This window comes from Eulemur rufifrons, chromosome 15 (assembly GCF_041146395.1).
Source record: "Eulemur rufifrons isolate Redbay chromosome 15, OSU_ERuf_1, whole genome shotgun sequence".
Classification (NCBI taxonomy): Eukaryota; Metazoa; Chordata; class Mammalia; order Primates; family Lemuridae; genus Eulemur; species Eulemur rufifrons.
In genome coordinates, this window is record NC_090997.1 from 78,665,556 (window position 1) to 78,693,146 (window position 27,591).

At 33.8% G+C, this 27,591-nt stretch overlaps 1 protein-coding gene across 2 annotated transcripts in view; it reads left to right on the plus strand.

The window, feature by feature from the left end:
• The window catches only part of LAMA2 (laminin subunit alpha 2), a 568,286-nt gene that overhangs the window by 281,826 nt on the left and 258,869 nt on the right, over positions 1-27,591 (plus strand). The gene's annotated exons all lie outside the window — the stretch shown is intronic.

Below are 27,591 nucleotides of genomic sequence, written 5' to 3' on the forward strand. Positions count from 1 at the left end.
TGCAATAAGTAGATTTTTACTTTTCTAGAATATGTAATGAATTATACTATGTTGCATGTAGGTATTAATAAATGATTGAAATACAAAAGACATTTTCTTTGGATTTTGTGATGATACACACTACAACTAAAGGAATTTATCATTATAAATGCTAGTCAATGTTGAATCAGAGAGGACTATATGGTATCTATTTTCATTCTTAAAGAAAATTATTATTTCTTGTTAATACAGTGAATATAACTTAACAAATAATGAAAGAGCACTAACATAAGGTATAATTCTTAATATTCTATTTATGATATGCATGATTTTTGTTGCACAATTAGAAAATAAATTCATTGAGAATACTTGAAAGAGATTGTAATTATCAGAAACACATGCCTAAGTATGTAGGAAAGTTTTTGTTTTGAAAATCAGATTGTGGAGCAAGAAAGTAAGCAGTATAATTATGCTCTTAGAATATAGGTAAATACAAGGAATGCATTTTGAATACAAAATATGTATTTTTGGAATCTCATACCCATACGTTACTTCTTTCCATATACAAGTTCCAACGTCTGGTTTCTATAATCAGTCCACGTCTATTAGGTTTACAATTACATTAATTATGTAAGTGCACTTGAATAGCAAATATTTTGGTCAATCTTCAGATTCCTTTTACTGATTATCTCCTCTCCTTGGGGTTGAATTCAGCCTTGCCTTTAAATCAGAGAAATGAGTATCAACAGGCTACGTTCAGTGAGACCATCAGAAAGCTACACATCAGTCTATACAAAGCAAACGATCCCATAGTGCTTTCAAGGGAGATCATCTGTTACCATGTTGTGAGTAAATTCAAATCTTTCCTCTTTTGAAGTACTCCATTCTTATTAAAACAAGACATGATTCTTCCTTTGAAACAAGATCTCTAAAAGATCCAGTTGAGACTCTTTTAAATACTTCCCACATAGAAAAATGAAAAAAAATTTAAACAAATGTCAGAGTTTCTGGGAAGCCCCAGAATCTATTCTAGACTGTCATTCATGTACAAAAAGATACCTTCCTATTTATAGGCTTGGGCCAATTCAGCCTCTCTAACTTGAAGAAATATTAAAATAATTCTCCATCTCAGACATAAATGGATCTTGTGAAGTTTCACAAAATGTTTCTCAAGGTCCCTTGAGAAAAATAAGTTTGGCCAAGTAGCTAATAGTTTGTGGCCCAGTAGCTAACAGTTTGTATTCCAGCCAACTCCTTTCTCCCTTTGTTCCTTAGAGGTACATGAAGGAGAAGACAGTGTCCACTTGAAAGCCAACTAGCACTGTCCCAGTGTCAAAATCTCTTGACTCACATCACCAGAATTCACCAGAATTCATAGACCCTTTTTTCAAGTACAGAAACATCAAATTTTCCTTGCCATAGAGGTCATGATGTATTTTAATGTAAGTGCAGAAACTGTGAGTAGTGAATGAATACTTAAAACAGATAACATTAAGAGCAGCTTTGCTATTAACACAGATGGCATCATAGTTAACTCTTAATATATCAAAAATATATTACATATGTTAGCAATAATAATGATATTCCATAGAAACATCTTATTGTATGGTGAAAAAGATTCATTTTTGCTGTATTTCTCCTTTTCTACACTTTAACATTCTTGATGGAAAGAACAGTATTTTATTCATCTGGTGGTAACCCTCCCTCTACATGTTGCCTTAGACGTAATAGCTATTCAACAATGCGTATTGTATTCGATAGAAATGTATAAATCTTGGTTTTAAAAGTCTGATATACATTCAAAATACTTGTGCAAATTATAAAGCCTTTCCTCTAAACTGGCTAAGACATATTTAGTTGTTAAAATTCTGGTGGGAAATTTTAAATTAGATGTGAACTACCTCTCTAATATAAAATAGCAGTAGGCTCCAAGTTAAAATGATGATTTTTCTCATGTTTCAGTAACATTCCTTAAATGCCTAATACAATTCTATACTTTCTGAAAATTTACTATAATGAAGAAATCTTGGCCATTATAAAATTGTCATCTAGTCATAGGTAAAATAAATGAGAGAATTATAGTCATCCAAATATAGAAAGTGTTTAAATTGGAGAAAAGATGAAATTTTGCCTCTAAAACATCTCAGTGTTGTTCATTTCCTATATTTTTTGTTGAATAAAGTAATATGGAAAGATAATATTTTCATTTACAGATGCTTAAATTTAGATACATGTTTAATACTATAAATCATTATTATTAAATATTTATGTGTAAGACCTCAAACATACATCTACTTTAATTGTGGTATAGTAATAAAAGTGCCTTTGTATCATCAAGATTTGCCAATTTTTTATATGTTAAAGAATATATGATAATTTGCTGTTTTTTATGAGTTTGTGTTAAGACTCCATAACACCTTGAAGCATATATGTCAAAATATATGGGTAAAAAAGACACTCCAAGTCAGTAGTCTCCAAGAGCCCAGGAAGTATGTGATCCACAGGAATGTATGTAGGGGAATATCAGGGCTTCCATAAACATATTTTATTTAACTTAAAACATAAGAACAATTAAAGGCTTTCTAAAAGTTTAATGTATGGATTGACACTGGCCTACTCACTTGGTGGGGTACCATGCTCAAGATGGTTTGAGGGAAAAATTAGCACTTACCACGTGGGAAAATTTATACTGGGGACCTCGCATGTTCATTAATTTTGACATATTATGAAATAATCATATTTTATTTTTGCCCAAGTTGACTTTTGAGTTATATCACCTAGATTTTTAACTAAATGAAGCTTCACCAAATAAATACATGGTTTAATATATCCCTTCAAAAAACTTGTAGTAATATAATATTAGCAATGCAAGTGTAAGTAAAGAACAAGGAAATGCAGGTGCTTTTCATTACTCTTAGGAGGAGCATTTCCCCAATCTCAAAATGAGGTAAAAGTAGTGACAACATCAACCCGGACAAAAAGTTGGTCAACAAGTGAGAAATTAACTGTCTTGCAAAAGCAGTTTTTATTATACAGAAACCATTTTGAAAGCAGTTATTTGGAAAGTTTCTATCATTGTATGATTCTGAGGCTTCAATTAGCATTGGTCTATTAACCACAAATACTATTTTCTGCATATTGCAACTAGAAAATAGACTTATCTAACCTATCTTTAAAGTCTTCTGAACACAAAGTTTCAGTGAGCTTTGAACCTTTTTGTTAAATATGTCAAAATGTCACACTTTCCAAATAATTTTCAAGTATAACCAATTAGCATCAGGAAATTTATTAGCCAAATTTCAACCACAACCTAAAATAATTGGTGAGAGGATTGAAAAATGAGTATCATAATTTAGTTTGTTCAGTCATTGATGTAATTCTTCTAACGGGACCTGTGTATTTTTTGTCTGTGTGGTATCTCTTTTCAGCTGTGAAAATCTTTAATACTATGTCAAAACAAACTGAACCTAGAAATAGACCTTCAAATGTCAATAATTAGTACTATTTCTAAGTATTAAACCAAGATTTTCAAAAATAGAAAACCATATTTATTTACACTGCTCTTTCTAAAAAAGATAGTAATATACTGTTGAGAGTAAAAAGTTTTATATCATTAATAATTAAATTAAGTATCTTTAAAGTATTTATTTTATTTCTCATACTTTTAAATATTTATATTTTAATAAATACATAATATGTTAATATCAGAGCACATGTATATAATATATAAGTAGATATATATAACATACAAAGAGAGAATATATATACATATTTATATATATACACATATATAGACTCTGAAAGCATTTTTTCTGATAATGTTTAAAATCAAAATCTAGAGACCTGTTCTAGGTAACCGAATAATGCAGTAAATCCAGCATAAGAAAAAATTATGAAACATGAAGTTTATCTTCCATGAACAAAAACATCTTTCTCCACCTGTGAGTCTCACCAGCCTGATGTTGTCTAGGATTTGTTACTGCTCTCAATATATTATAAGGTTTTAAGCACTTAAGATAGACACTGAAGTGAATAACTATTGCAAAAGTAATTTTAAGAGGAACATTTGATTGACTGATTTATGTATTCATTTATCCCAAATATATTTGATGATTTGATTGGTGATTTGATTCCAGATTTATTAATTTGCCAGGAACTTTCTAGTTTCCAGGCAATGAACACAACATAGAAAAATTTGACCTCAAGGAGCTTACATTCTAGTTAGAAGAGAGACTATTAAGATAAATACATGAAATATATAGCATATTAGATGATAATAAATGCTAAGGAAAAAAATAGAGCATGGAGAGGATAGGAAGAATGATGGTAGATGACTAGTGCTTTAATTTTATACAGAATATTTGGTCAGAGAACTGAAGGTGACTTAGAAACAAACCATGTGGGTATTTGGGGCAAAAGGGTCTTAGGGTAAGAGGGCAGCAATTGCAAAGGCCTTAAGACATGAATGAACCTGCATGTTCAAAGCACATCGAGGACTGGGTAAGGGAAGGGGAGACTAGAAGGAGATGGGGGAGGGACAACTATTGTAGACTTTTAGGACATTTTAATTATTGTATACATTTTTCTTGAAGTGCAATGGAGATCCACTAGAGTGCTTTGAGCACAGAAATGTAATGATCTGACTTATGTTTTAACAGGGTCAATATGATTGTTACCTTGAGAATAGACTGAAAGGGGACAAGAGCAGCTAGATAGACCAGCTAGGAGACTTTGCAATCATCCAGTCATTAGATATGATGGCTTGGACCAGATTGGTGGCCATGAAGGTAATGAAGACTGGTTTGATTCCAGATACATTACGCAGGTAAAGCCAAAAAGATGTGCTGATAGTTTGACTGTGGAACATGAAAGAAAGAGAAGAGTCAAGGATGATTTCTACTCAGTGATAAAGGATGACTTAATGTCTTTTGCAACAATTTATGTGGAAATGGAGACAATTATCCTAAGTGAAGTATCTAAAGAATGGAAAAACAAACTCCACATGTACTCACTATTAAATTGGAACTAACTAATGAGCACACATGTGCATATAGGGAAGTAAATCTCAAAGGAAATCAAGCAGGGGGGAGGGTGTGGAGGGGATGGGTGAAAACCTACCTAACAGATACGATGAACACTATCTGGGTGACAGGCACACTTTTAACCCTGACTCAAACATTACAAAAGTGATCCATGTAACCAAAAACATTTGTATCCCCTTAATACTTTGAAATAAAAAAAAAGGATGACTTCTAGGTTATGGGCCTGAGTAGCTGAAAGAATAGAGTTGCCATTGATTTAGATGAGGAAGACTGTGGGGAGGAGCACAGTTTTGAAGGAAGATCATAGGCTCAGCTTACCTAATTATATGAGGTTAGAGATGCCTATTAGACATCCAAGTGGAAATGTTAAGATGATAGCTAGTATAAAAGCCTGAAGTTCAGTGGAGCAAGGACATCTGAATAGAAGATAAAAAATGTTTGAATCACCAATACTGATGTCATGTAAACCAGGAGCCTAGATGTGATAACCAAGAAAATGAGTAAAGATAGACAAAAGAAGAGATCTGAGGATTAAGCCCAATGTCATGCCAACATTTAGGTGTTAAGGAAGTGAGGAGGAACCAGAAAGGAGACTAAGAATTAGTGGCCAGAAAAGTAGGAGGAAAACCAGAAAAGTAGTGTCTTGAATGTCAATTGAATTAATGAAGGGTGGCTAACTTTGTCAAATACTATTGATGGGTCAAATAAGGTAAGGAATGAGAACTGACCATTGGAATGAGCGATAGATTCTCTTGATGACCCCGAGAAGTCCATTTTCAATGGAGTGATGCAGCAAAATGTTAACTGGAATGGATTTAAGAGAGAATAAGAAGAAAGGATATGCAGATAACATGTATAGATGTCTCTTTCTAGAAAGAAAATAAGGACACAGATGCTTGTAAGTGGGTTGAAATGGTGCTAGGACATGTGGAAGTCTCTTCTGTTGGTCTTTATATTCTTAGAAAATAGAAAATAATTGAACATGAGGATATGAGGGGAGGATTCTGAAGCTGTGAGGAGAAGGGAGAAAGTATGAAACAGTATCTAGGAATGTAGTAGGGAAAGAAAATGAACCAGGCAGCTTTAAGGAACTATGTGAGTTTAGTAATCATGAATTTGAAGCAAAGTCAGTCAACAGGTAATATGTGTTTCTTCAGACATGTCCAGCTCAGCAATTGCAGGTACAAGGAAGATAGAAAATTGGATTTAACTGAAGTTATGGTTTAGCCAAGGGAGTACAATGGAACTAGAGATTAAAATGATTGACCATGGAATTTAAAATCGTGATAGAACACCCTCAGACCAGAGCAATTTCCCCTTTTTCCCTCCTTCTAAAATGCTATTGGTACTTCAGGCAAGACAGTTTTGGGGACTATAGAAGGCCTTGGAGGATATTTGGTATCCTTGGCCCCAGACACTAAGAATCAGTTGCACTTTACTATGAATTAAAGGACCAGTGTGTGATCTTTGACAGTTTTTTTTTAATTCCATTGCATTTCCTCTTCCTTAGAATGGAGTTTTTCTCTGTGTCTCCAAAAGCAAGCCTGTTTATATAACATTAAAGTACTTATGCAAACACAAAAATCAATCTGATCATCTATTTGTTGTATCCAGTACAAAACATGCCAGCAAGGAAAAAGTAGGTTAATGTTTTCAAATTATACTTTATTAAACATAAGAATTTCCTCCAATCATTAAACAGTTGCTTTATTTCTTAGATATATTAATTATAGTAATAATTGAAAGGCATACATGTATATCTGGAATGTGCTGAGTGTTAATGTGTATATCTGGTACAGTGCTAATTATTTTGCCTGCATTATCTGGTTTCATCTTCACACAGTGCTCTGAAGTCTGTATTATCATTATCTTCATTATATAGCAAACAGTACAAAAATGTGCCTATTACTTGGAGAATGGAGAAATGCTTTTCATACTTGGTTGTTCATTTTTCATCCATATATGTTGACAATGAATGGTTTCAGGCTGCTAAGGCAGCACTGTCAGAACCCACTCTTTTTTCTAGGCATACACACACCTTATTCCTTTGTTCTTTAGTTCCTTAAACCGCTCATGCACTTTCTTCCTCTTTCTTTTTACATTGATGATTAAAATTCAGAGCCCAGATTTTTTTTAATAAAAAGCCAGCCAGTGGAACATATGCCCTCCAAAATATCATTTAGTGCATCTTCAACATAAAATGATTTAACTGCTTGAAGAACATTTTCAGCTTCTGAAATAGCATGCCACTAGATATTAGTGACATTTATTTATAAACAAATAAATGTCTTCAGGCTTTATGTAGCTACCATCAATATAGCCACACAGTATATATGGAGTTCCAAATATATCACAAAAAAAAGATATAGTTATAATAGTGGTCACTTATGTCCTCTTGATTGAAAATGTATTATACAGTGTTCTTTCCTCTCATCTCAATAACCTGAAAATATAGCTGTCTATTTAAAGAAGACATTTTCTTGTTTGGCAGAATATTATCATCATACAGCATATGTACAATATGGTCCTAATTTGTGACTATATGTGCTAGGCTTAGAAAACTCACTTTAAGTTTTACTGAATTTATTTTGGAGTTTAACTCTTACTTTTGACATGATTTATATTCTAAGGAGATCTCATCTTCTTCCTGTTTAAAACTCTGCAAAATGACATTACATAGATAGAAAGGTATATGCTCTTATTATAGCAGCGTCTGCCAGGGCTGCAGTCCTGTTGTTAGAAGCCTGTCAGAATTTTCAGCGTAAGCCTTCCTTTTCTCGGTGTTGTGATTTAATCTGCTACCTCCTATTACTCTCTGAAAACTGTGCAGCCATCCTACATCTTAGAACAAAATCTATATATGTGCATTCCTGGTTTTCCTCAATACCTACCTTCCCCATGTTTTAATTTTATTATTTCATAATTATAATCACAGCAACTAATTCCAAATTGAAATTCTGTGTCTGTTTGCAGAACTGGTGGCTAGTGATCTCCTCAGAAATTTCTTTATATTGATTGATATATATGTGGTAGGCTAAATAATGCCCCTGCCAAGATGTCCATATCCTAATCCCCAGAACCTGTAAATATCTCATCTCACATGGTAATAGGGACTTTGCAAATGTGATTAAGTTTAAGGACCTTGAGATGGGAGGATAATCCTGTATTATCCAGGTAGAACCAATCTAATAACATGAAGCCTTAGAAGGGGGAAAGGAAATAAGAATAGGGAGTCAGAGTGATGTAACAGTGGAAGAAGAGGAAGGAGAGATATGAAGTATGAAAAAGACTGCATGTGCCATTGCTGGCTTTGAAGATGGAGGGGCCCATGAACCAAAGAATGTGGGTGACCTATAGAAGCTAGAAAAGGGTGCTGGCTGACAGCCAGCAAGGAAATGGGAACCTTACTTCTACAACCACGAGAACTGAATTTCTTCAACAACCTGAATGAGCAAGGAGATGGATTCTCCCATAGAGCCTCCAGAAAAGAAAGTGTCCCTGATGACACCATGGTTTTAGCCATTTTAGCCCAGGAAAACACAAGTTGGAATTCTCACCTGCAGATCTGTGAGATAATATATTTTGTTGCCTTCAGCTGCTAAGTTTGTTATGGTAGCAATTGGAAATTAATACAATATACAGCTGACTCTTGAACAATGCAGGGGGTAGAGGCACCAATCCCATACATAGTCAAAAATCCATGTATACCTTTTGACTTCCCCCAAAATTAACTACTAATAGCCTGCTGTTGACCAGAAGCTGTAACGAACAGCTGATTAACACATATTTTGTATGTTACATGTACTATATACTGTATTCTTACAATAAAGTAAGCTAGAGAAAAGAAAATGTTAAGAAAATCATAAGGAAGAGAAAATATATTTACTATTCCTTAAGTGCAAGTGGATCATCATAAATGTCTTCATCCTCATCATCTTCATGTTGAGCAGGCTGAGGAAGAGGAGGAAGAGGAGGGGTTGGTCTTACTGTCTTGGGGTGGCAAAGGTGTAAGAAAATCCATGTATAAGTGGACCCACACAAGTCAAACCTGTGTTGTTCTAGGGTCAACTGTATGTGCATGGTTGCCTCTTTGGACAGATGGAGATGGGAGGTATCTTGTGGACAAGATTGGGAGGAAATGATGGGATTGAAAAATCATGGAGAAGATTTCATGTTATTTGTCCCTTTTTCCCCGCTCCCCTTCATTGAAGGCCTTGGAAAAACTGGTTTGAAGCTTTACTCCAATAGAGAAAAGGGAAGACTGAAAGTGAAGGAGAATTTTTTTATGAAAAATGTTGTGAGACAAATTATGACACAGGTTTGAGGAAAGGCCTATTTCTCCCCACATCTGACCAAGATTAGGTTTGATATCCTGAGGGTTAAGGACAGCTTTGCCTGAAGCTAGATTCCCACTGTGGAAACCGACAGGAACGAAGAGATACCTTGATGGGGGGCCAGACCAAATTTGCTTTGGAGATATAAAGGGGCCCAAGAACTATCCTTATTGGACACCAAAGTCAGTGAGACTTTATTTCCAGCCATAGGTTTGTGAGGTGTAGAGATAAGTGCATTATATAAAAAGACTGTATTTATAATTAGAAAAGCCTCAAGTATTCAATGTCCAAATATTTAACCAATTTCAATGATGTCCACATAATGCTACACATAGATGAAAACCTAAAGAGTGATTCATTTTAATAATTCTTCCAGTATCATTGTTTGTTATTTTGTAGAAGGCCCTCAGAGGACACTTGGTTCTGCTGAGTTTTTACTTATATCACAATACCAGAATGTTTAAAGTATAGCAAAAATGAGAGGTGTGTTGCAAAAAGAATGCAATAATGGTATTTCTTCTAATATACACATATTACATTGGAGTTATTTTTTATAAATAAGAAATCCATTAGCGTGAATATAGTTTAAATTGAATTAAAACAACAAAATGTTTGTTTATTATGAACAGTTGCAAAATCAAAACTGCATTTTTAAATTAAGCCATATTGGTGCAACTAAGTCATTAATATGCTCATCGTTAACTGTGTATGTGCTTTTATGTTATTTAAAACATTTAATTACATAGATGGTGTTTTAAATATTCAACAGGTAAACCATCTAGGTAATATACTAGGAGACATGAAACAAATCATCAACTCTATGTCTTTGTGAAACTAGATAAAGGGAAGAAAAATTTGGCAATTACTCAGCCAGGTTCACCTTAGTAGTCTACTACAAATTGAGGCCTGTGAGTTCGAGTGAATGAAATTGAGTAAATTAAGTTAATCAGGTCTTATTCTAATTTATTTTAGGCATAAATGCATGATTTAAAAGAGGTGGAGGTAAAATCTTCAACATATTTCTGAAATGTTAAAAAGATAATTTCACAATTCAAATCTTTACAAGAACTTAGTTGACCCGTCTGAGCATGTTTTACAGTCACTATTGAATGCTCATGTGAATGACAAGCAAGAAACTTCCAGGGACCAAGACGCTTAGAAGCAACTGAACTAGAACAAAATAAACATTAGGTATTTCAGTATATAGAGTTTGTCGACAAAAAGAATAGGTTCTTATCAATTATTGTGCTACTAGAATATCCAGTTTTGCTTTGTTTTGGTTTGCTTTTACCAAACCTTAGTGAGAAGCAAATGAACTCTAACCAGAAGTCTCAGAGACACTGGGGTTCCTACTTTCTCCGCTGTCACTGGCCATGCGTGGTCTGTACCTCTTCAAAAGAGCAAACTTCGCTTCACTTCACCTTTTCCATTTGTTGACAGAACTACCAGGTTTTTCTGTCTTTCTACCAAGATATAAAAAAGAGGTTTATTAATATAATTTTATGAATTGAACCAAAATAGAAATACATAGATTCTCTTTGCTATATCTTTAGATTTACACTCATGTTGCATAGAGCCAGACTTAACACTAGGCCATATATAAAAATATGCTTGTTGAATTACCTAATAATAACTAAAAAGATGACAGAATTGTACTTGGTCCAGAAAGATGATTAAATTTTCTTGAATGTCAGATATATAAAATAAGATATTAGAAAATTTAATAATATGATATATATGCTTGCCTAATGATTATTATACACATTAACATTTCTTTAGTTCTCATTAACTAAATATAATGTAACCCTAAAAATGTCTATTATGGCATTAATCTGCTGAAAATTTATTGTGCAACTTACCTTGCATAAAGCATATTTTGCCTAGATGTTCGTTTCTTTTCTTTTCTCTTTCATTTTTGAACTTTTATTAATGAATTTAAAGTATATTGCCAGATTTGATCACTTTTTTAGAAATAGTGAAACTCTTTGTTTTGTGTTATTTAATTTTTTAGTTCTTAGTTAATAATTTTAAACAAACACACGATTATATTGGGAACACTTTTATAAGAAATTTGACCAAAAAAAGTAATAGCTCAAAGCCACTCTATTCTGGGCTCAATAAAATAATATATAAAAAGAGAGAATAATTTTAGGTCCCAAAGAAAGATCATCAAGGAAAACAAAGCTATAGATCAGCACAACTTTGGACTGGTGGTAGCTGAACTTAACAAATTAGCCAGGTACTCAACCTCATCTGGGAGAAACTAAGACCTAAGAATGTTCTAGTAATGAATTGCTAACTGGAATCATGGACCACATCAAAATTAGCAGTGTAAAAAACTTATTTTAATATGCTTGCAAATTTTGCAGGTAAGGAATTTGAACAGTATGTTGTAGAGATGGCTTGTCTTTGCTCCACAATATCATGGGTCTCCACCAGGCAAACTTGGATGAGTGTGAGTGAATTGAATGGCTGGGGGCTTTTTGAATTACATGTCTGGTTCCTGGACTGTAATAACTCAAAAGTGGAGCTCAGCTGTGATAAACAACCAGACATCTCACATGACCTCTATATATAGCTTGGGCTTCCTCAAAGCAGGGTGGCCCCAGGTAGCTTCCTTCATGGCAGCTCAGAGCTCCAAAGGAATAGGTACCCCCAAAACAAAGCAAAAGGCCAATAATCTTTTATAACCTTACTTCAGAAGTTGCAGAGCATTACTTCCACAATATTCCATTGGTCAAAGTAGTCGCAAGCCCATTCAAATTCAAGAAAGAGGGCAAAGACCCCAATGACACCCACTGGGATGGATGTCAAAGAATTGGTGACCATATTTTAAAACAATTATAATCAAATAAAATAGAACATAAATCATGTTGTCTCAAACAAATAGTATCTATGAATACATATAGAGACACAGAACTGAAAGCTAAAACCCAGAGCTTCTGCCATGATTTGCAATTTGACCTTGGGCAGATTATATATCTTCCCCGAGATCATTTCTTCTTAATGATAAAATAAGTGGTTTGGGGTTTTAAAACATCTAAAATGCTTCGACAGCTGAGGAAATAAATGTAATCAATAAGATTTTCAGGCAACTTTTTGATGCATGATTACTTTCAGAAATTAAGCTATACATTCTGAAGTGATAAAAGGTGGCTGATATTATCAAACTACTGCTTATTCATCATTGAATAAATGATTACCAAAGATCAGACAATGGTACATATAGGTTTTCTTTATAAATTAGTGAATTTCTAAGAAATTCCTGGTATTTTAAAATTAAAACTATTGCTCCTAAGAATTACATGAGTGGTGTAAATTGATTTGATTTAGGAGGGATTTAAAGGTTAATATTTTATGTCTTAGCAGTTATGGTATGGATTAACTCAAAGAAATGTTTTCTTTCTTCTCCCTTAGTGGGAGGAGAAGTTTCTGTTAAATGGACCAAAAAGCTTATGGAGCTTTGAATTAGGAAAATCTTTGCTGTTGCCATTTCCACATAAGTATATGAGGTACTATGCATTTAATTGGAAGTATTTTATATTAGTTGTTAGTAGCCAGTGATAGCCTTCTCTTTTAACTGATAGCACAAGTCCCATGCATTTCCATATACTAAGATCTAAATGGTGGCTCAAAGAGAAAAATTGATGAGGACCCTGAAAATTAATGAGACATAAAAGCTTTGACTATGACTTTGAGATGCAGTTTGGTATTTATGATGTTAAATTACTTGCCTTCTTTTAAATAGAGAAACAGCTGGTCTATGTGGGAGAGATGTTCAGTTATGATTGAGAAGAAAGAGAGAAACAACGGAAATTTAAAATCTTTCAAAAATACCATATAAAATAAAGTACATGCTACAAAATTCGATGTAATGTGTTAAAGTTCACAGGATGTAGGAAGGTGCCCCCTGCAAGAAGTATACAATTGCTGCTCTGATGTGAAAGTGCATGAAGAAAATAAGTGTCCAAGGCTGCATAAATATTTGCGCCCCTGTGAGAGTGTGAGAAAGTGTGTGTTTTATGTTGTGATTGATAGGATAGCTTTCATGGCCCACTTTGAACTCTTAGCAGGAACTTTGGAATGTCCTTAGGGTCTGTCTCTCTGCCTTTGTGTGGCAGAAACTCTGTTTTCTTAGAAAATAGTAGAAAACAGTTTGTACTCCCTTTGTTCTAAAAGAGTACCTATAGTTTAGAGAATGGGGGAACTTGGTAGAAAAATCACAAACTTTCTTGTATACCTTATGAAAAATTCTCAGCTTTATTTTGAAACTGTGGCCATTGTTTTCTTTTTCTCCTTTTTCTTGTCCTTCTCTTCTATTTCTTTGTTTTGAGCTATGGAGGCCATCATAAAAATGAATGTATGATAAAATGTGCAAATCCTACCGAGGCTGTTTTATTCTAATGATTTATCTACTGAAAAATAAAAAGAAATGAAGCGAAGGCAAATCTAAAATACTGTATCATATATTTACTTGAAAGCAATAAGTTCTGCTTACTTAGAGAATTTCCCTATTAAGCAAAAGGTCTTGAACACTTCATTGAAGTAGTGTGATCAGATAGGCATCAGATTTCTATTCTCATTTAAGTCAGGAAATTTTTAGAACTAAAGGTGTCAAATAACAAAAATATACATAGGTGTAGCCTCTAAAATGTGTTAAACATTACTTCATACGAATGTCAAAATAACACAGTAAAATAAGCAGAAAAATTGTTAAAATTTGCACAGTAGAGATGATGATTTTAATGCTCACCAAGGTAAATTAATGTGTTCAAAGTCATGCTGCTGTGAAACACTCAAACTGAGACATCATTCTGGCTATTTTCACTTCCATAGTCTATATTTTGGTTTTGTTCTTAAGAAACAAATATTTTTAAAGTGAAGCATCTGTTTTGAGCAGTGCTGGGTAACATTCAGGAGTCCTTTTCCTTATTTTTCTCAATGTTACCCTTCCATAAACCTCTCTGAATTTCTGACTAAATGTTAAAAGCACTCTTTATAAAACGCACTTTCAGATTGGTTACCAGTGACATTTTGCAAGTGCTGAAATCAAAAATATTTCACTTCACTCAGATATTCCAGGTAGCGATGCTGATTTTTTCTATTAGAGTCATTTCATCTGATAAAATTAAGAATAAATAATATTGAAATAGTAACTACCATGTATTTTAGGTTTAACTCCTATTTTCCCCATTTACATGCGTTTATGTTTTAATAGATAATATATACTCATATGTATTATATGTATGCACATGTACACTCATATATATACATAGAGGCATATATGTAGTTATTTTTCCTCATTTTGCACAAATGGTAGCATCCCATACACATTATAAAAGCACATTATAATGTGGTTTTATTTAATAAAATTTGAAGTCAATTTCATAATAATGGATGAAGAGTTACTCCTTATATATAATTTATGTTTATATAATATGTGTCTGTATATATATATTTGGTTAATTGTATGCCATTGAATGGGTGCATTCAAATTTGCTCTGCAATCAGCATAGAGATTGAACATTGACTTTAGTGCTAGACTGTGAGGGTTCAAATCGTGGTTTCACCACCTATCATCTTTGTAACCTTGAACAAGTTATATAATCACTTGATGCTTTAATTTTCTCATCCTTAAAATGAATATAATAATAATGATATTATTCCTACCTTATAAGGCTGTGTGTATTGAGAATTAAATGAATTGATATATGCAAAGCCACCTTGCAGAGTGCTTAGCAGTTACCAAGCATGATATAAATGTTAACTGTCACTTCCATCATTATCATTATTAGTACATCTATTAGTAATCCCTATTGATGAACATAAGGGTATCTTCATTTTTTTTTTTTTTTTTACTATGAACATTGTTGAAGTGAATAGTCATGTGCTCAGCTATATCTCATATGCACCAGTACAACTGTTGGATAAATCTCTAGAGATGAAATTGCTATATAAAAGTATATATTCATTTGTAATTTTAACAAGTATTGCAAAATTGATCCCATAGACTTTATGCATGCTACTGCCAATGCATGAAAGGACTTGTTTCCCTAAACCCTTCTCTAATAGAGTATGTTATCAAGCTTTTGGGACTTTACAAATCCAAGGAGTGAAAAATGTTTTATGTTGTTTTTCTCTTGTTATTAAGGAAAATGATATATTTTCATGTTTAAGAAACAATAGTATTATCTTTTCTATACAAGCATTTAAAATCAAATTCACAAAACCTATTTTGAACTTACTGAATCCCCAGAATTATTAGGAGAAGAAAAGAGATAATGTTTAAATAAATTCTGTCTGATAGAGAATATGAAAAATAGGTTTTATGTTCCTCTCATGAATTCCTTATAAAACCCCTTTAAAGTAGGTATTTTCATTCCCTGTTATACATAAAATAATTTATACTCCACATTTAATTCGCCCCAAATCACACAGTAAATATATGGGTTAAGATTAGAGAGTGGGTAGGTCTCGTTCTTAAACACATATCTTTGCATTATAGTCACCTCATGCATACTGAGAGGGTTTGAGTATATTTGTGTGTGGTGTAAGGGGTGGGGGGAGAGAGAGAAAAAGAGAGTCTTTATAGGGGAACTGTTTAAAAAGGTAAACATAAATCAAGGATGCATCCCAATATAACTAAAGTAACAGTGTGAAACTGGAACAATTTAACCTCTTAGAGTCACAATTTCCCCATCTATACAATAGAATAATAATGATGATAAACCCACACTATACGATTTTGGGGAGATTAAATGATAATGAAGAGTACTATAGAAATTCTAAAGTTCCATACAATATAATCAACATATAATCAATGTTGGCTTTCATTATATGTGGTTGGGTAATTGGGTCCCCTTATTTTTTGATGCCTATTATATTTTTGTATTATCTGTATCTCCCTAAAATAAAGCAGCACATGCTTTTGTTTTCAAATTTAAAAAAAATCCAGATCATACTAATTTGTTGCAATGATATGGTAGTCATAGAATCTTGCTCTCCACAGTTACAAAATCTTGGACATTGTTTTACACAATGATAACAATAACAAGAATAATGATAACAGCTAACCTTTACTAAACATTTACAAAATGTCAAGCACTAATCTAGGTTACTCAGCTGAATCCTTACAACAGCCCTATTAGGTAGTTACTGTTGAATCGTCTCCATTTCCCAAATGAAGATTTGAGACAAAGAAAGACAGTAATTCACTCTGGTCACACACAGCTAATAAGTGGCAGAGCTGAATGTTTTACCCCAGGCAGTCCAGTTCTAGAGCAATACTTTTTTTCACTACACTATACCCTCTCACTGATGCTATCTGTACAAGGAGTTTTCTCTTAATGAAATGTGTTGCTCTGTCCTATATAAGCTTTAGCTCTAAAATCACAGAGGAGGGAGCAGGTGGATATAGAGCTAATTGCTACTTTGGTGCTCTACAATAGAAATTACAAAGTAGCACAGTGGAATTACAAGTTGCCTGGTGAGATAAGATCTCATCCAACCTCTTAGCAGATGTAGGAATTCTTTTTCCATTATCCCTGACAGATAGACCTCTATTCATATATCTTCAGAAATATGAATACCCTACGATGTAGCTCATTCCATTTTCAAGAATTCTATAATATATATTAGAAGTTAATTTTTACATAAGATAAAAAATAATTCCTCCTCCAACATATCCTTATTTAGGTTCATTTTTGTACCATAAACAGCAAGATTTCTATTATACTTGATAGACCTTCAAACGTTTCAAAAAAAAAAAAATCATGTTTTCCCTAGGTTTTCTCTTTTAACATTAAATGCTCCTATTACCTTCCCAAACCTTTCATTCAGCTGTTGCAACTATCAACATCCTGGTTACACCTCTTTGGATGAACTCTAATTTGTCAACCACTCTCTTAAATGGTGGTGTCAAGAATTGATCACAGTACTGTGGATGTGCTCTGACTAGCTATGATTACAGTTGTATCACTGTTTCCTTTAATCTGTACACTATGTGTCTTCTTAGTACGGAGAGTATGTTGTTTACTTATATATCACAACATATTGAAAATGTATTTATGACTTATAAAATATGTATTACTGGGTACTGGAGTTTACACGAGTATCCTAACATATAGAAGCTGGCAAAAAGTAATGCCATATAGTTGATTTATGGTGTAAATCTCTAAATGACTTAAATATTGATTTTTCCCCTTCAACTGCAGATCAAACTTCCTAAATGCTAAAGGTTCCTTATTTTAAAACAAATGCATTTGTGGTTTACCAGTCAGCAGTACAGTAAGCTTCTATAAGTAAGCTCAAATCACGAAAAACCTCAAATAGACACATTTCCTTTGGTCTGTTTTTAGGACTGATAAAGATAAGAATAGAAAAGCCAATAAAGATATATTTTAATGACTGCAAGTTATCTCATATGGGTAGTACAAATTTATCCCAGTTTTTTATGCCTTTTCCATGTATAATACATTGCAGTGATATATGGTGTTGAATTTGATTAAAATTCAGCAGATATTTATGCAGGTTCTACTATTTGTAAAATGCTTATGCAAAGCACCATAGGGAAACGTTAAGACATGAATAAGATCTGAATTCTGCTAGCACTATGATCTCTACCCAAAATCCTAGGATTTTAAAGTGCACTTAGAATCATGAAATAAATATCATTGTCATTAGGCTTTTAGTGTGAAGTGTTTATGGTACTTAATTTTGAAAACAATACTTACTAAAAAAAGTATTACTGACAACATTTTTGAATATATAGAATGTGCTGGGTACCAGGTGAAAAGTTTTATGTGTATTTTTTTCATTTCATCTTCAGAACAAACTTCTGAAGTAGGTATAATTCAATGCATTTTAGTGAAAATTCACTGATGCTCTGAAAGCATAAATAACTTTCCCAAAGGCCATATAGCACTTAAAGGCAGAATCAGAATCCAAAACCAAGTCTGGAAAATCTCCAGGAATGAGCTTAATCTTTTGTGTGATTTACATGTGACTCCAATATTAATATACGTGTCACATAACTAACACAACTCTTTTATTGTTTATTCTGGAAGAAGACACTTGAATATATTTTATTGCCCTGTTGATTCTTTGGATTGTGACTTAGTATCTACTACACCTTTGGGGGATTCTTACCTTCTAGAATTCACGACCAGCTTCTCCTGCTATAATAAAGAATCACTCGCAGAGTTCAGGAATGAGGGAAGAGAGAAAAGGGAATAGTGACTGATCAATAACATTTAGCATCAAATCAAAAATAGTTTTCCAAGGTTGGTGTTCTAGTTTCTGCTTTTGTGAGAAATAAGTTGACTGCTATTTCAAAATGCCCTCCATCTGAATAATGCAACCTTAAATTAATTGAACTTATTTAAACATACAGCATTTCAGGCTGTATTCAGGGTTGCTGAAGGTGTACACATTGAGGATTGCCTACAGGCAAGATGAGAACTCTGACACTCTTGTCAGAGTTTGCAATAAAGGGGGAAAGTTTGGTACAACAGCCATATACTAACCGAGGTAACAAATATCCTTAAAAGACAAACTCTTTAAGCAGTGAGAGAAAGGTGGACTAAAATTCTCACTCAAAAAGAAAATTACAATGCTGATATCTCTTTTTCACAGTGTTTCCTTAAATTTTCCACAAGGATTATACATTTTATCTTTATTCATTTGTCATTTACGTGACAATAGTGTGTTTCTCTTTAAGTTAATGAAACTTGGATTAAGATGTGTCCTGTTATTTTAATGAGCATCAACATCATGAGTGTGCAGTTTTCCATTTTCTTGGCAGAGACCTTGAAAAAGTTTTAAGCCCTAGTCAATAAGAATCATATATATATATATATATATATATAACACCCATAACTTATGGTTTGTTTGAATAGATCAATGTTTAATTATGCATTACATGTATTTTTTGTACTAAATATATACGCATAAATTAATCTAGCCCATAGGAAGAGTACTAATGGAATGTTCCACCCAAACATAAGCAAGTAAATGGAAAACAAACAGCTGTTGCAATGACCCTGTTTTTGAGTCTGGGCCTAATAACACAAAGCAGTTTAGAGAGTTTGGCCACTACCATTTACTCACATCTGTTGACATTATACTATTTCAACTCAAGATTTTATGAGTGTATGTCACAAAGTAGCAAGTAGTTCTCTAAGTTAGAAACCTTAAAGGAAGCATTAAATACTAATTAGCTATATGGGATGTTGTCTTCCAAGCAATTCATCATCTTCTATGTAATGTTTAGCAAATCTTTTCAGAGGGTGTATATATTTTTAAGTGTCCCCAAATGGATCTAAGAGTTTGTAAAAGATAAATGAAATAGGAAAAAAAAAAAAAAAAGGAAAAGCTAATCCATTTGTTGTATTTTAAAATTTGGCCTGCTTCCCAAATTTTGTTGGACTTCTTGTTATGTGAGAACCACTAATTGTGTGGTTTTCTGTTGCAACCAAAAGCGTTCTTAACTGATGAAACTCTTCAAATTCTATTTGCTTTGAAACATAACTGAGTATATGGAAAGTATAATTGGGCCGTACTTTGTTACAAAGCAGACAGAAAACATATGCTGAAGATAGGTTGGTGCTATTCAAGTGAATAAACAATTTAACAAAAATTCGTGTAAGAAACTCATATTGGTCTTTAACTTTGTGTATGTCTCTCACAATTATTCTTTTCTCCCTCTGCCAATAAAAACACTACAATGACCTCTTGGCATTATCAACATGAACCATTGTATATAAATATTGAATAGGAGGTCGTTTGTGGGAATTTGGAGTGTTATGGTAAGATGTGGGAAGAATAAATATGAGTGAATAGTTCTGTGGGCAGTCGAAGGGCTGATCTGCAAGGACACCATTGAGTCAGTGAGTGCTAGTTGTGCTGAGGGAGTATTTCTGGTGGTCTGTCCCGGCACTCTGTCCTTGGCCCTGTCATATTCATACTTTTCATCACTACTTTGTATATTTCTGAAATTTAGATGACATTAAATACAGAGGAATGCAAAATTATCTTACCAGGTTGGTCTGATTGTGGTGGTCAAGTCTAAAAGGAAAACATCCCAAACTTAGGCTTTTTCTCAACCAGTTCTAATCTAATTATTGCACGTGTGAAAAGGACACAGTTACTGTAAAAATAAACACTATTAAAAACTGCCTAATGTCTACCAAAAGAATAGAAGAAGACAAAGACAAAGACGAAGAAGAAGAAGGAGAAGGAGAAGAAGAAGAATGATGAAGAGGAAGAGGAAGAGGAGAAAGAAAAGGAAGGAAGGAAGGAAGGAAAAGAAAAAAGGAAGGAAGGAGGGATGGGAAGGAAGGAAAGGAGGGAGGGAGGAAGGAGATGGGTAAAAGGAAAGAAAGAAGGCAGGAAAAGTAGGCAGAAAGGGGAAAAAAAGGAAGGGAGAAGTAAATATAGGCAGGCAGGATATTTCTTCCTCCATCTTTTCTTTTTTGTATCCCCTGGACTACCCAGTCTCTTGCCTTTTAAACCAACATTTCTAGGATATATTGTCTCTGTTTGACACCCACAACTTATAGGCCATTTTCTATGCATTAAAGGTGACGAAACTTTAAGACCTCTCGTGTAAATTCTGCCTGTTCTCTAATTCTACGTCTTCTTTCTTCTGTTCTGTACTAATAATTATCAAGCTTTGGGAGTAGACAAACATGCTCTTATCTCAATGTTATAAATGCACTGAAGAACATAACAAAACCTTGAAGTGGAGTACTGTTTCTGTGTTAAAAGAGAGCTCTGTGAATAGATACGTTAATAAACACTTTTATGGGAGGGATACCTTTTTAGAGTATAAGGCTCTGGGGCTTTGGAATCTAGAAAGATGAATCACATGCCCTGTTTGTGATACCAAATGGAAATTGACAGATATGTTTAATTTATCCTGCTTGGTATTACAAAGCCTTTTCCTCATTTGATTTTAGTATATCCCTCCTGAAATATTTGCTCTGGTAAGCAAAAGCAAATATTAAGTTTTACACTCCATTTAGTGGAATAACAGTGATGATAATATGGCATCAGAGAACCAAATATTCTAGGCTTATATTATAAAAAGAATTTCCTCTCCAGATACATCGTCCTCAGTAGGATATTCTGTCCTTCACTCCTCAATTCATATTTCTTGAGATTAGGAGGAAAAAAAAGAGGCTAGAACACAAGTAGCCGAATACTAAATACTCTTATAAAGCTTACTTTTATGAATTACCTTTAGCCTTTTCCACTCATGAGGGAAAACTTTCCCACCTCATTAAATCTTTAATGCAATGTATTCCATGCACTCTATATTATTATGTGTGACATTAGGTTATATATTGCATAGTAACTATAATGTTATTTGCAAACAAGCTGTTTCTTTTCCCTGAAGGTAGAATTAAAACAGGTACTCATGGGAAGCAGCTACTTGTGTTGTTCTTTTCTTAATGGGGTGAAGCTGAAGATCAAGAGAGTGAATGGCTTAGCCCTGAACCATCTCCAGGAATGAGGGTGCTTTTTCCTTGCAGTGCTGTCTCCATTTGCTATCTGAATCTCCCTGAAGAGAATTTCCCTTAATAGATATGGAGAAAGAGGTAAAAGGGCAGGCCTCTGGGGACCCTTATGGAGTGGAATGAACTATTCTCACTAAATTCACTTTCTCTCTGTATTGAAAAGGAATACAATTTTCATCTCCAGTAAATGTAGTCTAATCCATCCAGAAAACATAAGAATTGCCTCAAAATGAACTGAAATTGCCCTTACTTCTACCTCTGGAAAATCATATTTCTCTAGCCAATAGAATGATGGCAGTTTAGTTTCTAAATAGCAGAAGAAAATAAAATGTTCTATTGGCCGAACATACCACGCTTTGTAAAATTACAGAAATCAATATTGTCTTCAAAATGAACTAATTTGAAAGTCTCAAAAATAAAATTAATAAATTGAGTCTGCAAAGTCCAAAATTGTGAAAAATTAAATTATAAAAAGAATAACACATAACTTACCAATATCAGTTATATTTTATTACAGTTTTTCAATGAATGTTAATGGATAAATTTGTTTATACAGAGCTCTCTGTCTGTTCTAGAATCCTTTAGATCTCTTATTCACTGTGGTGGCCACTGACTCATCAGAGTTTGAAAATATCACTAAAAACCCTTTTTTCCTCAATTGTCTACCTTGTGAGATATCAGTGAAGCAAACAAAGAAATCCAGCATTTAAACAGTAAGAGAGATGCAGGGATGAAAATTCTAGCAGGAAAATTAGTTTTAAAAAATTTAAGTAGCAGAATGGATAGATATAAAAAGAGGATAGATCAGAAGTTCCCAAACTTTCTCAGTTTATAATACTTGTAATGTCTCCCTAATTTTTTCAAGTGCCTCCTTGACCAACAGAAATATGCCACAGTTCTACTTATTAAGTGGTTAGGGCCAAACAACTTAATAAATATTCATGTTTTAACAACTTAGTAATTATTTAAAAAGAAAATGTACATAAACTCAAAGACACTGTTAGAGTTTATTTTCTTCTTAAATAACCACAATTACTTACTAATGGGATCTGATGTCTGTTGGGCAGTATACAACTTCTCAAACCTGAATATCAGATTGGACAAGGCTACGCTTACTTCCTGTTCCACATTGATTTTTATACAGTACTTGCTCTTTTTAATTACAGTATCCACTAAAAACCTTGTTTAACAAAGATATGACATGGCCAAAAGTGCAAGTAAGTAGAAACATGCCTCAAAATTTTGAGAACATCCTTAAAAGGAATGGAGCATTTTCTAATGTTAAAATTGTTTACTATTTCAAGCTAGTTGTTTGTGCAGTGTACAACAGATATTTAGTGTAGTTGTGTTTCCTTCAAACATTTACAATACCCCACAGTGCTTTTGTGAGTTCACTGTAGCTCTCTGGGGTATCTCTATACACAGTTTGTGAACAGGGCGCAAGATAGACCCTAGAGGGTGTTGAAACTACAGAAACTTGAATGATATTATGGATCTCAGAGCCACTAGAGAATCTTCGTTAGAGAAGTGCAGCAACAGAAGTAAGAGTTGAAACTTTCCCCAATAAGAAGACTAAAGTCAGAGAGATAAATTCAAATGCTTAATGAGGATCTACTAAGTGTGATAGAGCAATGGGAATGGAAAATTAGATAAGCTTTTCAAGAGAATAGATTGAAGAACTAATCAGAAATAAATAACAAGGTAAAAAAATACTATGTTGTACATAAGATTCCTAATTTAAAATAGAGAAATACATCATTTGGTTTGAATCAATCATGGAATTTGAGAAAATGATCAGGTTTGGTTCCTGGAAAAATTTGGAGAGTGAGATTAACTTTGGGTATGTTAAGTGTCTGAGATGCATCCTCTCAAAAGTCCTTTGTTGAAGTCCTAATCTCCAGTAACTCAGAAAATGACTATATTCAGAAATAGGGTCTTTTAACTCATTTAAGTTAAAATGAGGTCATTAGGGCAGGTCTTGATCCAATATGATAGGTATACTTATAAGGAGAGGAAAATAGAGCACAGGCATATGCAGAGGAAAGACCATGTGAAGACACAGAGAGAAGACAGCCATCCACAAGCCAAGGCGAGTGACCTCATAAGAAACCAACTCTTCCAACACCATGATCTTGGCTAGCTTTCAGCATTGTGAGAAAATAAATTTCTGTTAATTAATCCACTCAGTCTTTGGTACCTTGTTATGGTGGCCTGAGCAAATTAATACAGGGACATAGCACAGGCAGGACAATATGGATTGAGGAACCAGTTATAAATGTAGTTCAAGCCATAAGAGGGGAATCCATATGAAATGATAACCAAAAAAGAATGAGAAAGCATCTTAGAGATATCCACTCACTGAGTATAGATTAAGACCAAAAAAATTGTCTCTATAAGTGAGACAGAGGTATGACCCAGGCAGGAGAAGCAGTATCAGGAAAGTTGAGTGTACTGGAAGACAAGAGAATCAAGAATTGTAAGAACTATCATATGTCATGTAAAGAAAGATTAAGAATGAAACTCAACAGAAAGGCCGTTAATGTTGCCATACCCAATTTATAACTGACCTTTCAAGAAGTACCAAGGGTAGACAGTAGGATGCAGGAAATAAAATTTGAAAGGATGCTTGGATAGGAATAAATAAAACGAGTGTAATACCCCATATCTCAAAGTTTAACAATGAAACTAATAAATAATCATAAATGAGAGTTAAAGGATATACAACTATTATATATCCATAATACTTAAAAATTTAAAAAAAAATTTAAAGAGCTAGGGAAAACAATAAAGTCAATTGATGATTGGCATCCCTGTGCACATTTGATTTACTGGAGAAAGTGAAGATTGGGATCCTGAAAAGGTTATAGGAGAGTGCAGAGCAGGGAAGGGAGGATCCAAGCAAAGTTGGCATCTGGAATATGGAGGCTTAGCTGGATGGAGAAGAGGCAGAGAATTCTCCATCTAAAGCTACAGGAAAGGACAACTTGTACTCTGAATATTCTCAAAGTTTTTCCCTAAAAAACAACATGCCTTATAAAACAAGGTGCTGTCTTAGACTCATTACAAAGTCTCTCATACAATGGTATGTACTCTCTGGAGAAGACATATTAACTGGAAACAACACCAGGAAAAGCTTATGAACAGATAGATTACTTTATGAAGCTGAAGGAAAAATAGAAACAAAGGAATTTAACAAAGAATAGGTGATTCTTAAGGGTTCAACTTCTAAATTGCAAGATGATATCTTAAGCAATCCTTTTAAAAATTATTTAAATAAGTACTTGACTAAGTAGTTATTTAGATGTGATCATAAATATACACCTTTAGGGTGAATGAAGACATTAACTCTAATATTGTGCAAATGGGTACTTGTGGCTTGGGGAAGAACATCTGGTAACAGTATCACACCTATTTTTTTAAATGGTCTGTTTTTCACACAACTTAGGTGGAAATAAAATAGATTCACTCATGAAAATTTTTAGGTGATTCAAAAAATGTAATAATGCCAAAGCATGAGCATCAAAGATGCATGAAAGAGTTTGGAAAAAATCATTTTACGAAATATGAGTTAACACAATTTTTCATTATTATGACTATTACTGGCCCTCAGCAGAATAGGGTAGATTACTTCTACTCCTTAATTCATATTTTATATTATCACTGACCTACATAAGGCCCCTCTCTTTTTCTGTATATTTATTTGCTTCTTCTTCCTCATTTCCTATCTCTAATTCCTCTCTCATGTTATATTATCTTATGTATTATATGACTTTATAACTATTATAAATAGGTATGAAAACTGCATTTGCAAACCAAATATTATAAGTGAACGTTTTTCTACTTCATCTGTAGTCTTAAAAGCTTGGACATTCGAATTACGCAACTTTGACTCCTTTTTTTTTTTTTTTTTTGAGACAGAGTCTCACTCTGTTGCCCAGGCTAGAGTGAGTGCCGTGGCATCAGCCTAGCTCACAGCAACCTCAAACTCCTGAGCTCAAGCGATCCTCCTGCCTCAGCCTCCCGAGTAGCTGGGACTACAGGCATGCACCACCATGCCCGGCTAATTTTTTCTATATATATTTTTAGCTGTCCAAATAATTTCTTTCTATTTTTTAGTAGAGATGGGGTCTCACTCTTGCTCAGGCTGGTCTCGAACTCCTGAGCTCAAACGATCCGCCCACCTCGGCCTCCCAGAGTGCTAGGATTACAGGCGTGAGCCACCGCGCCCGGCCTTCAACTTTGACTCTTTTTATTGACAAAATGGAAATTACCCTTAATTCAATATTTCTTTTATTTGGGTATGTACAATAATTTCATAAATTAACTTAAGTTTATATTTTTCTTTTATTAAAGAAACATATTTAAGGAAAATAATAACATGTCATACAAATTTAAAATAATCAAATATATTTGGAAGCTCAACAGTTTGGGAATGTTATAGGCCTGTGTCCCAGTGTTCTTACGAAATTTAATCTCTACCTTCTACTAAATATTTATATTAATTTAGAAAATTCTAAATGGTTCAGTCCCCTTTGAAATATATAAAACATTTTTTTCTTCTGCCTTTCTAAATTCCTCTTATTGAGAAAATGTATAGCTGGTTTGAACAAGCATGCTATGTGAAATTTTGAATGCTTATCTTAATAGAACCCAAAATCTTTTACATAGGTTCACTCCTCATTACTCACAATAATGCCAAGCGCTATAGTCCAGGCAGATATTTATTATTTTATATATGAAAAGACATTAGAGTAGGGCCATTTCTCAGTGAAGCAGGGGAATAAAAGTTTTCTGAATTTTAGTTTCTTATAGAGCACCATGTAATGAGCTCTTAGAAGACATTGTGGAGCTGCAATTTAAAATCCTGTTTAATCAGCCGTAGCGAGCTGTGTGTCATTCCCCATGGAACAACTCTGAGTGGATTCAGGGTTCCTCCTCCTCCATCCAGTGCATTGCCAGGAATTGCTTTCTGGTCAGGGTCTGCTGTGAAAGGTCACAGAGAGCCAACCCCTGCAAAGCTGGGTCCCTGCGTGTCAGTATGGAGCAAACAGCAGAATACAAATCATCAGCTTTGTTTTATGAATGTCTTTATTTACAGTGCTGGAGTGAAATTTTTAAAAAAAACGACTGCAGCATTTGCATTGACTGTCACTCACAACTTCAATTTTGATTCCTGTCCTATAAATGATCTTGCTCTCCCATGTTTTAAAAAAATTTTTACAAGGTGACTGTCAATGTCAGAAAATGCAAACCTCGAGCATACATTGTATGGGGCTTGGCATGTGTGTTAGAAGGAAAGAAGTTTGCTTAATGAAAGGGGGATTAAATTTATTCCAGCTAAGCTTATTTGATTGCACAGGGGAAAGTATACCTTCTTTGACAGTTTGGATTGCATTTTAATATAATATAAAATTTACTGCGAACCTTTTATTTTTCTTTGGCCAACAACATTTCTCAGCTTAGCTTATGGGCTATGTAAACCGTCTGTCAAATGGAAGGATGTCTTTGTTGAAAGCATTCAGACTCACAGAAAGTTGGGTGACCCTCAAGGGATGGGTAGAAATCTCCCAATTTTGATAAAGATCCCCCTCTGCTTGGGATTTGTACAGCTCAAATATGGACTAAAAGGATGACAGGAGGGTCTGTGTTTGGTTTCATGGAACTTAACCTATTTCAGCAAGCCTGCAATACTGAGGGAAATAATACATGAATTTATAT